This window comes from Triticum aestivum, chromosome 4D (assembly GCF_018294505.1).
Source record: "Triticum aestivum cultivar Chinese Spring chromosome 4D, IWGSC CS RefSeq v2.1, whole genome shotgun sequence".
NCBI lineage: Eukaryota > Viridiplantae > Streptophyta > Magnoliopsida > Poales > Poaceae > Triticum > Triticum aestivum.
The window spans coordinates 115,812,074-115,822,054 of record NC_057805.1 but is presented as its reverse complement, the minus strand read 5'-3'; positions in this window follow the sequence as shown (position 1 = coordinate 115,822,054).

The window sequence follows — 9,981 nt, the reverse complement described above, 5'->3', positions numbered from 1 at the left end:
GCCCCGCCACACCCCGCCGCCCTCGCCGAGCCCCGCCAGAGCCCCGCCCGACCCCGCCGGAGCCCGTCCCGACGAGGTAGCCGAGCCGCCGCCGCCGCCTTGCTGGTTTTCTAAAAAAACGATTTGTTTTTTTTCTAAACCCTAGTTTTCGTTTTTTTCAGATCGGTTTATTTTTTTCGGTTTTATTATTTAGTGAACGTTCACCGACCCACTCGTTTTAACGAATGTGTTCGTCGGATTGCCGCTGTTAACGAACGTTCGTTCGTTTAACCGTTCATCAGTTTTTCTTTTTCGTCGGATTTTTCCGCGATTATTCCAGATCGTGATTTATGATCAGATCTTCGTTTTCGTTTAACTTATCGCTCGTTTATCGGAATCAGGCGATTCAAGCGCCTAGAGTTTCGTCTCGAAATTCTCTTTCCGTTTAACCCACTCAAACAAGTTTTTGCTACTGTAAAATTTGACCTAGATCCAGATTAGTAAACGAAGCTCGTTTCTTTCGCCGTTTGGTTTTCGTTGCTTCGTTCTATTTGATTCTTTTTGCAAACCGGAGTTCTTAAGTTGAACTTGCTGATTGGATCTTTTATTCGAGTTTTACTTGTGCATTATATGATTACTTATTGTTTGCTTGTTTGTTTGCGATAGAGTACCCGGAGTGCGCCGCTTGTTACTTCGAATCTCTAGGTTTCGCGGATCATCAGCAAGGCAAGTAACACTTTGATCATACTTTTCCATACCCAATTTTTATTGCATTAGATCAATCCTCATACACTGCATGGTTAGGATCTAATTAAACTGTGGGTACTGGGAAGTAGTTGAGGTAGTACCTATTACCTGTTTTATTTATCAAACCCTTGGGAGTTACTTCTACGTTTGCTTATATTGTCATGCTATGCTTGTAGACGTGGATTGGGTTTGAGAGATATTCATGACAGATGTGAGATTGTTAATTAATGGTTTACCTAAGGTGGCAACTAAAACTCACATCTGGGTGGATTGAGGTACCTGGGTATTCCAGGATTGCCTGTTTTTCTTTTGGACCGCCACCCAGGTTCAAAGGGATCATGAGATTATTCATGCTAGAAACTTCCTTGTGCAGCCACAAGCTATTATGGGCTCTAGCATAGTTGATTAAGTTGTGTGAACTCTTACAGTGGTAGACTAGCAGATGTAGGGGAAGTAGGTGTACCGGTCTATCACATCATAAGGTGCAAACACTTCTGAAAGACTGTGTCTCGGTCATCCGTTTCTCAAACATCATGTAGTGCGAAAATCAAGCGGAGGCGATCGAGTCTTGTGGGAAAAGTGCACAAACCTTTGCAGAGTGTACAAACTAATCATGGTTAGCCGTGTCCCCGGTTATGGACATCTTGAGTATCTAGTACCTGGATTATCATGTGAATCTCATCATCATGTTACTTTAATTAATTTTGTTGGGTTAATGATGTTACTTAATTGGGATTGAGTTGGAGGTACCTTCTCAATGTTTAACAACCACTATGATAGTTAAATAAAATTTATTCCTTTGCAGTAGGGAAAAATTGGCTTTTCGCAAAACTGTAACCATAGAGCTTTCCACCAGCCATATATGCATGTAGTATAGCATTATTATATTCATTATTCTCTATGTGTTACATTGCCAGCATATTCCATGTGCTGACCCATTTTCGGGCTGCAACGTTTCATGTTGCAGACTTTTCAGACGACGAGTAAGGTACCTTAGGTCGTGGTCTTATACTCAGTGATGCCGTTGGAGTTGATGGACTCACTTATCTTCCAAGCCTTCCGCTGTTATCGTATTAGATGGCCTTAAGCCATATTTATCATACTTATTCTCTTTTGAGATACTCGTTATAATAAGTGTGTGATTGCTACTCTGTTATAAATCCTCCATTTTTACTGTGCGTGTCAGCATTACTGATCCAGGGATGACACTGGTGCACAGTAGCACAGACTGTTTGAGGTCTGGTCGCTACAGGAACAACGTATGTTGTTATGCGGTTTGACCGATAAAGATCTTCGTAGAATATGTAGGAGCCAATATGAGCATCCAGGTTCCGCTATTCGTTATTTATCGGAGATATGTCTCGGTCATGTCTACATAGTTCTCGAACCCGTAGGGTCCGCACGCTTAACGTTCGATGATGATTTGTATTATGAGTTAGGTGATTTGATGACCGAAGTTTGTTCGGAGTCCCAGATGAGATCACGGACATGACGAGGAGTCTCGAAATGGTTGAGAGGTAAAGATTCATATATTGGAAGGTTACATTCGGACACCGGAATGGTTCGGGTCATTTTGGATAAGTTTCGCAGTACCGGGGGTTACCAGAACCCCCCGGGGGAGTTAATGGGCCTTCATGGGCCCTAGTGGAGAGAAGAGGCGGCGGCCAGGTGGAGGCGCGCGTCTCCCCAAGCCCAAACCGAATTGGACTAGGGTTGGGGGGGAGGCCCCCCTTTTCCTTCTTCTCCTCCACCTCTTTACCCTTCTCCCTTCTCTGGAAAGGAAAGGAGGGGGCCGAATCCTACTTGGACCGAGAGTCCAAGTAGGACTCCCCCCCCCATGGCGTGCCTCCCTTGGGCCGACCACCTCTCCTCCCCCTTTATATATGTGTGAGGGGGCACCCCAAAGGCACATCAAGTCTTCTCTTAGCCGTGTGCGATGCCCCCTCCACAGTTACACACCTCGATCATATAGTGGTAGTGCTTATGCGAAGCCCTGCACCGGTAATTTCATCATCACCGTCGCCACGCCGTCGTGCTGACGGAACTCTCCCTGGTCCTCAACTGGATCAAGAGCTCGAGGGACGTCATCGAGCTGAACGTGTGCTGAACGCGGAGGTGCCGTACGTTCGATGCTTGGATCGGTTGGATCGCAAAGACGTTCGACTACATCAACCGCGTTACTAAACGCTTCCGCTTTCGGTCTACGAGGGTACGTGGACACAATCTCCCCGCTCGTCGCTATGCATCTCCTAGATAGATCTTGCGTGATCGTAGGTAAATATTTTGAAATACTGCGTTCCCCAACAGTGGCATCCGAGCCAGGTCTATGCGTAGATGTTATATGCACAAGTAGAACACAATGAGTTGTGGGCGATAATAGTCATACTACTTACTAGCAACGTCTTACTTTGATTCGGTGGTATTGTTGGATGAAGCGGCCCGGACCGACATTACATGACCGCGTTCATGAGACTGGTTCTACCGACGTGCTTCGCACACAGGTGGCTAGCGGGTGTCTGTTTTTCCAACTTTAGTTGAATCGAGTTTGACTACGCCCGGTCCTTGTTGAAGGTTAAAACAACACACTTGACGAAAAAATGTTGTGGTTTTGATGCGTGGGTAAGAACGGTTCTTGCTAGAAGCCCGTAGCAGCCACGTAAAACTTGCAACAACGAATTAGAGGACGTCTAACTTGTTTTTGCAGGGCTTGTTGTGATGTGATATGGTCAAGACGTGATGATATATAAATTGTTGTATGAGATGATCATGTTTTGTAAAAGTTATCGGCAACTGGCAGGAGCCTTATGGTTGTCGCTTTATTGTATGAAATGCAATCGCCATGTAATTGCTTTACTTTACAACGATGCTATGATGGATATCAAGGTGTCAAGCCGGTGACGATGGTGATCATGACGGTGCTTTGGAGATGGAGATAAAAGGCACAAGATGATGATGGCCATATCATATCACTTATTTTGATTGCATGTGATGTTTATCCTTTATGCATCTTATTTTGCTTAGTACGGCGGTAGCATTATAAGATGATCCCTCACTGAATTTCAAGGTACAGGTGTTCTCCCTGAGTATGCACCGTTGCTACAGTTCGTCGTGCCGAGACACCACGTGATGATCGGGTGTGATAAGCTCTACGTTCACATACAGCGGGTGCCAGCCAGTTTTGCACACGCAGAATACTCGGGTTAAACTTGACGAGCCTAGCATATGCAGATATGGCCTCGAAACACTGAGACCGAAAGGGCGAACGTGAATCATATAGTAGATATGATCAACATAGTGATGTTCACCATTGAAAGCTACTCCATCTCACGTGATGATCGGACATGGTTTAGTTGATATGGATCACGTGATCATTTAGATGACTGGAGGGATGTCTATCTAAGTGGGAGTTCTTAAATAATTTGATTAATTGAACTTTAATTTAGCATGAACTTAGTACCTGATAATATTTTGCATGTCTATGTTGTTGTAGATCAATGGCCCGTACTACCGTTCCCTTGAATTTTAATGCGTTCCTAGAGAAAGCTAGGTTGAAAGATGATGGTAGCAATTACACGGACTGGGTCCGTACTTGAGGATTACCCTCATTGCTGCACAAAAGAATTACGTCCTGGAAGCACCGCTAGGTGCAAGACCCGCTGCAGGAGCAACTCCGGACGTTATGAACGTCTAGCAGAGCAGAGCTGATGACTACTCGATAGTTCAGTGTGCCATACTTTACGGCTTAGAATCGGGACTTCAACGGCGTTTTGAACGTCATGAAGCATATGAGATGTTCCAGGAGTTGAAGTTAATATTTCAAGCAAATGCTCGGATTGAGAGATATGAAGTCTCCAATAAGTTATACGGCTGCAAGATGGAGGAGAATAGTTCTGTCAATGAACATATACTCAGAATGTCTGGGTACCACAACCACTTGACTCAACTGGGAGTTAATCTTCCTGATGATACTATCAGTGACAGAGTTCTTCAATCACTGCCACCAAGCTACAAAAGCTTCGTGATGAACTATAATATGCAAGGGATGGATAAGACAATTCCCGAGCTCTTCGCGATGCTAAAGGCTGTGGAGGTAGAAATCAAGAAGGGGCATCAAGTGTTGATGGTTAACAAGACCACTAGTTTCAAGAAGAAGGGCAAAGGGAAGAAAGGGAACTTCAAGAAGAATGGCAAGCAAGTTGCTGCTCAAGTGAAGAAGCCCAAGTCTGGACCTAAGCCTGAGACTGAGTGCTTCTACTGCAAAGGGCTGGTCACTAGAAGTGGAACTGCCCCAAGTATTTGGCGGATAAGAAGGATGGCGAAGTAAAAGGTATATTTGATATACATGATATTGATGTGTACCTTACTAATGCTCGTAGTAGCGCCTGGGTATTTGATACTGGTTCTGTTGCTCATATTTGCAACTCGAAACAGGGGCTACGGATTAAACGAAGATTGGCTAAGGACGAGGTGACGATGCGTGTGGGAAATGGTTCCAAAGTCGATGTGATCGCGGTCGGCACGCTACCTCTACATCTACCTTCGGGATTAGTTTTAGACCTGAATAATTGTTATTTGGTGCCAGCGTTAAGCATGAACATTATATTTGGATCTTGTTTGATGCAAGACGGTTATTCATTTAAATCAGAGAATAATGGTTGTTCTATTTATATGAGTAATATCTTTTATGGTCATGCACCCTTGATGAGTGGTCTATTTTTTTGAATCTCGATAGTAGTGATACACATGTTCATAATATTGAAGCCAAAAGATGCAAGGTTAATAATGATAGTGCAAATTATTTGTGGCACTTCCATTTAGGTCATATTGGTATAAAGCGCATGAAGATACTCCATGCTGATGGACTTTTGGAATCACTTGATTGTGAATCACTTGATGCTTGTGAACCATGCCTCATGGGCAAGATGACTAAGACTCCATTCTCCGGAACAATGGGGCGAGCAATTGACTTGTTGGAAATAATACATACTGATGTATGTGGTCCGATGAGTGTTGAGGCTCGCAGCGGGCATCGTTATTTTCTAACCTTCACAGATGATTTGAGCAGATATGGGTATATCTACTTGATGAAACATAAGTCTGGAACATTTGAAAAGTTCAAAGAATTTCAGAGTGAAGTGGAAAATCATCGTAACAAGAAAATAAAGTTTCTACGATTTGGTCGTGGAGGTGAATATTTGAGTTATGAGTTTGGTCTTCATTTGAAACAATGCGGAATAGTTTGCAACTCACGCCACTTGGAACACCACAGCGTAATGGTGTGTCCTAACGTTGTAACCGCACTTTATTAGATATGGTGCAATCTAAGATGTCTCTTACTGATTTACCGCTATCATTTTGGGGTTATGCTTTAGAGAAGGCTGCATTCACGTTAAATAGGCCACCATCTAAATCCCTTGAGACGACACCATATGAACTGTGGTTTGGCAAGATACCCAAGTTGTCGTTTCTTAAAGTTTGGGGCTGTGATGCTTATGTGAAAAAACTTCAACCTGATAAGCTCGAGCCCAAATCGGAGAAATGTGTCTTCATAGGATACCCAAAGGAAACTGTTGGGTACACCTTCTATCACAGATCCGAAGGCAAAAAATTAGTTGCTAAGAATGGATCCTTTTTAGAGAAGGAGTTTCTCTCGAAAGAAGTGAGTGGGAGGAAAGTAGAACTTGATGAGGTAATTGTACCTGCTCCCGAATTGGAAAGTAGTACATCACAGAAATCAGTTCTAGTGATTCCTACACCAATCATTGAGGAAGCTAATGATGATGATCATGAAACTTCGGATCAAGTTACTACTGAACCTCGTAGGTCAACCAGAGTAAGATCTGCACCAGAGTGGTACGGTAATCCTGTTCTGGAAGTCATGTTACTTGACCATGATGAACCTACGAACTATGAGGAAGCGATGATGAGCCTAGATTCCGCAAAATGGCTTGAGGCCATGAAATCTGAGATGGGATCCATGTATGAGAACAAAGTATGGACTTTGGTTGACTTGCCCGATGATCGGAAAACCATAGAAACTAAATGGATCTACAAGAAGAAGACTAACGCTAACGGTAATATTACTGTCTATAAAGATCGACTTGTTGCAAAAGGTTTTCGACAAGTTCAAGGAGTTGACTACGATGAGACTTTCTCACCCGTAGCGATGCTTAAGTCTGTCCGAATCATGTTAGCAATTGCCGTATTTTATGATTATGAAATTTTGCAAATGGATGTCAAAACTGCATTCCTTAATGGATATCTTACATAAGAGTTGTATATGATGCAACCAGAAGGTTTTGTCGATCCAAAAGGTGCTAACAAAGTGTGCAAGCCCCGTCGATCCATTTATGGACTGGTGCAAGCCTCTCGGAGTTGGAATATACGCTTTGATAGTGTGATCAAGGCATATGGTTTTATACAGACTTTTGGAGAAGCCTGTATTTACAAGAAAGTGAGTGGGAGCTCTGTAGCATTTCTAATATTATATGTGGATGACATATTGTTGATTGGAAATAATAAAGAATTTCTGGATAGCATAAAAGGATACTTGAATAAGAATTTTTCAATGAAGGACCTCAGTGAAGCTTCTTATATATTGGGCATCAACATCTATAGGGATAGATCAAGACGCTTAATTGGACTTTCACAAAGCACATACCTTGATAAAGTTTTGAAGAAGTTCAAAATGGATCAGTCAAAGAAATGGTTCTTTCCTGTGTTACAAGGTGTGAAGTTGAGTTAGACTCAATGCCCAACCATTGCAGAAGATAGAGAGAAAATGAAAGTCATGCCCTATGCCTCAGCCATAGGTTCAATCATGTATGCAATGCTTTGTACCAGACCTGATGTGTGCCTTGCTATTAGTTTAGCAGGGAGGTACCAAAGTAATCCAGGAGTGGATCACTGGACAGCGGTCAAGAACATCCTGAAATACCTGAAAAGGACTAAGGATATGTTTCTCGTTTATGGAGGTGACAAAGAGCTCGTCGTAAATGGTTACGTCGATGCAAGCTTTGACACTGATCCAGATGACTCTAAGTCACAAACCGGATACGTATTTATATTGAATGGTGGAGCCGTCAGTTGGTGCAGTTCTAAGCAGAGCGTCGTGGCGGTATCTACGTGTGAAGCGGAGTACATAGCTGCTTCGGAAGCAGCAAATGAAGGAGTCTGGAGGAAGGAGTTCATATCCGATCTAGGTGTAAAACCTAGTGCATCGGGTCCAATGAAAATCTTTTGTGACAATACTGGTGCAATTGCCTTGGCAAAGGAATCTAGATTTCACAAGAGAAGCAGGCACATCAAGAGAAGTTTTAATTCCATCCGCGATCAATTCAAGGAGGGAGACATAGAGATTTGCAAGATACATACGGATCTGAATGTTGCAGACCCGTTGACTAAGCCTCTCTCACGAGAAAAACATGATCATCACCAAGACTCCATGGGTGTTAGAATCATTACTATGTAATCTAGATTATTGACTCTAGTGCAAGTGGGAGACTGAAGGAAATATGCCCTAGAGGCAATAATAAAGTTGTTATTTATATTTTCCTTGTATCATGATAAATGTTTATTATTCATGCTAGAATTGTATTAACCGGAAACTTAGTACATGTGTGAATACATAGACAAACAGAGTGTCCCTAGTATGCCTCTACTTGACTAGCTCGTTAATCAAAGTTGGTCAAGTTTCCTAGCCATAGACATGTGTTGTCATTTGATGAACGGGATCACATCATTAGAGAATGATTTGATGGACAAGACCCATCCGTTAGCTTAGCATTATGATTGTTTAGTTTTATTGCTATTGCTTTCTTCATGACTTATACATGTTCCTCTGACTATAAGATTATGCAACTCCCGAATACCGAAGGAACACCTTGTGTGCTATCAAATGTCACAACGTAACTAGGTGATTATAAAGATGCTCTACAGGTGTCTCCGATGGTGTTTGTTGAGTTGGCATAGATCGAGATTAGGATTTATCACTCCGTGTATCAGAGAGGTATCTCTGGGCCCTCTCGGTAATGCACATCACTATGAGCCTTGCAAGCAATGTGACTAATGAGTTAGTTACGGGATGATGCATTACGAAACGAGTAACAAGACTTGCCGGTGACGAGATTGAACTAGGTATGACGATACCGACGATCGAATCTTGGGCAAGTAACATACCGATGACAAAGGGAACAACGTATGTCGTTATTAGGTTTGACCGATAAAGATCTTCGTAGAATATGTAGGAGCCAATATGAGCATCCAGGTTCCACTATTGGTAATTGACCGGACATGTGTCTCGGTCATGTCTACATAGTTCTCGAACCCGTAGGGTCCGCACGCTTAACGTTCGATGATGATTTGTATTATGAGTTATGTGATTTGATGACCGAAGTTTGTTCGGAGTCCCGTATGAGATCACGGACATGACGAGGAGTTTCGAAATGGTCGAGAGGTAAAGATTCATATATTGGAAGTTTACATTCGGACACCGGAATGGTTCAGGTCGTTTCGGATAAGTTTTGGAGTACTGGGGGTTACCGAACCCCCCCCCCCGGGGGAGTTAATGGGCCTTCATGGGCCCTAGTGGAGAGAGGAGGCGGCGACCAGGTGGAGGCGCCCCTCCCCAAGCCCAAACCAAATTGGACTAGGGTTGGGGGGGCCCCCTTTTCCTTCTTCTCCTCCACCTCTTTCCCCTTTCCCCCTTCTCCGGAAAAGGAAAGGAGGGGGCCGAATCCTACTTGGACCGGGAGTCCAAGTAGGACTCCCCCCTTGGCGCGCCCCCCCTTGGGTCGGCCACCTCTCCTCCCCCGTTTATATATGTGGGAGGGGGGCACCCCAAAGGCACATCAAGTCTTATCTTAGCCGTGTGCGGTGGCCCCCTCCACAGTTACACACCTCGATCATATCGTCGTAGTGCTTAGGCGAAGCCCTGCGCCGATTGATACGTCTCCAACGTATCTATAAATTTTTATTGCTCCATGCTATATTATATTCTGTTTTGGACATTATTCGTCTTTATTATACACTTTTATATTTTTTTGGGACTAAGCTATTAACAGGAGGCCCAGCCCAGAATTGCTGTTTTTTTGCCTATTTCAGAGTTTCACAGAAAAAGAATATCAAACGGAGTCCAAACGGAATGAAACCTTCGGGAACGTGATTTTCGAAACAAACGTGATCCAGAGGACTTGGGCCCTACGTCAAGAAAGCTACCAGGAGGGCACAAGGTAGGGGGGCGCGCCTACCCCCCCC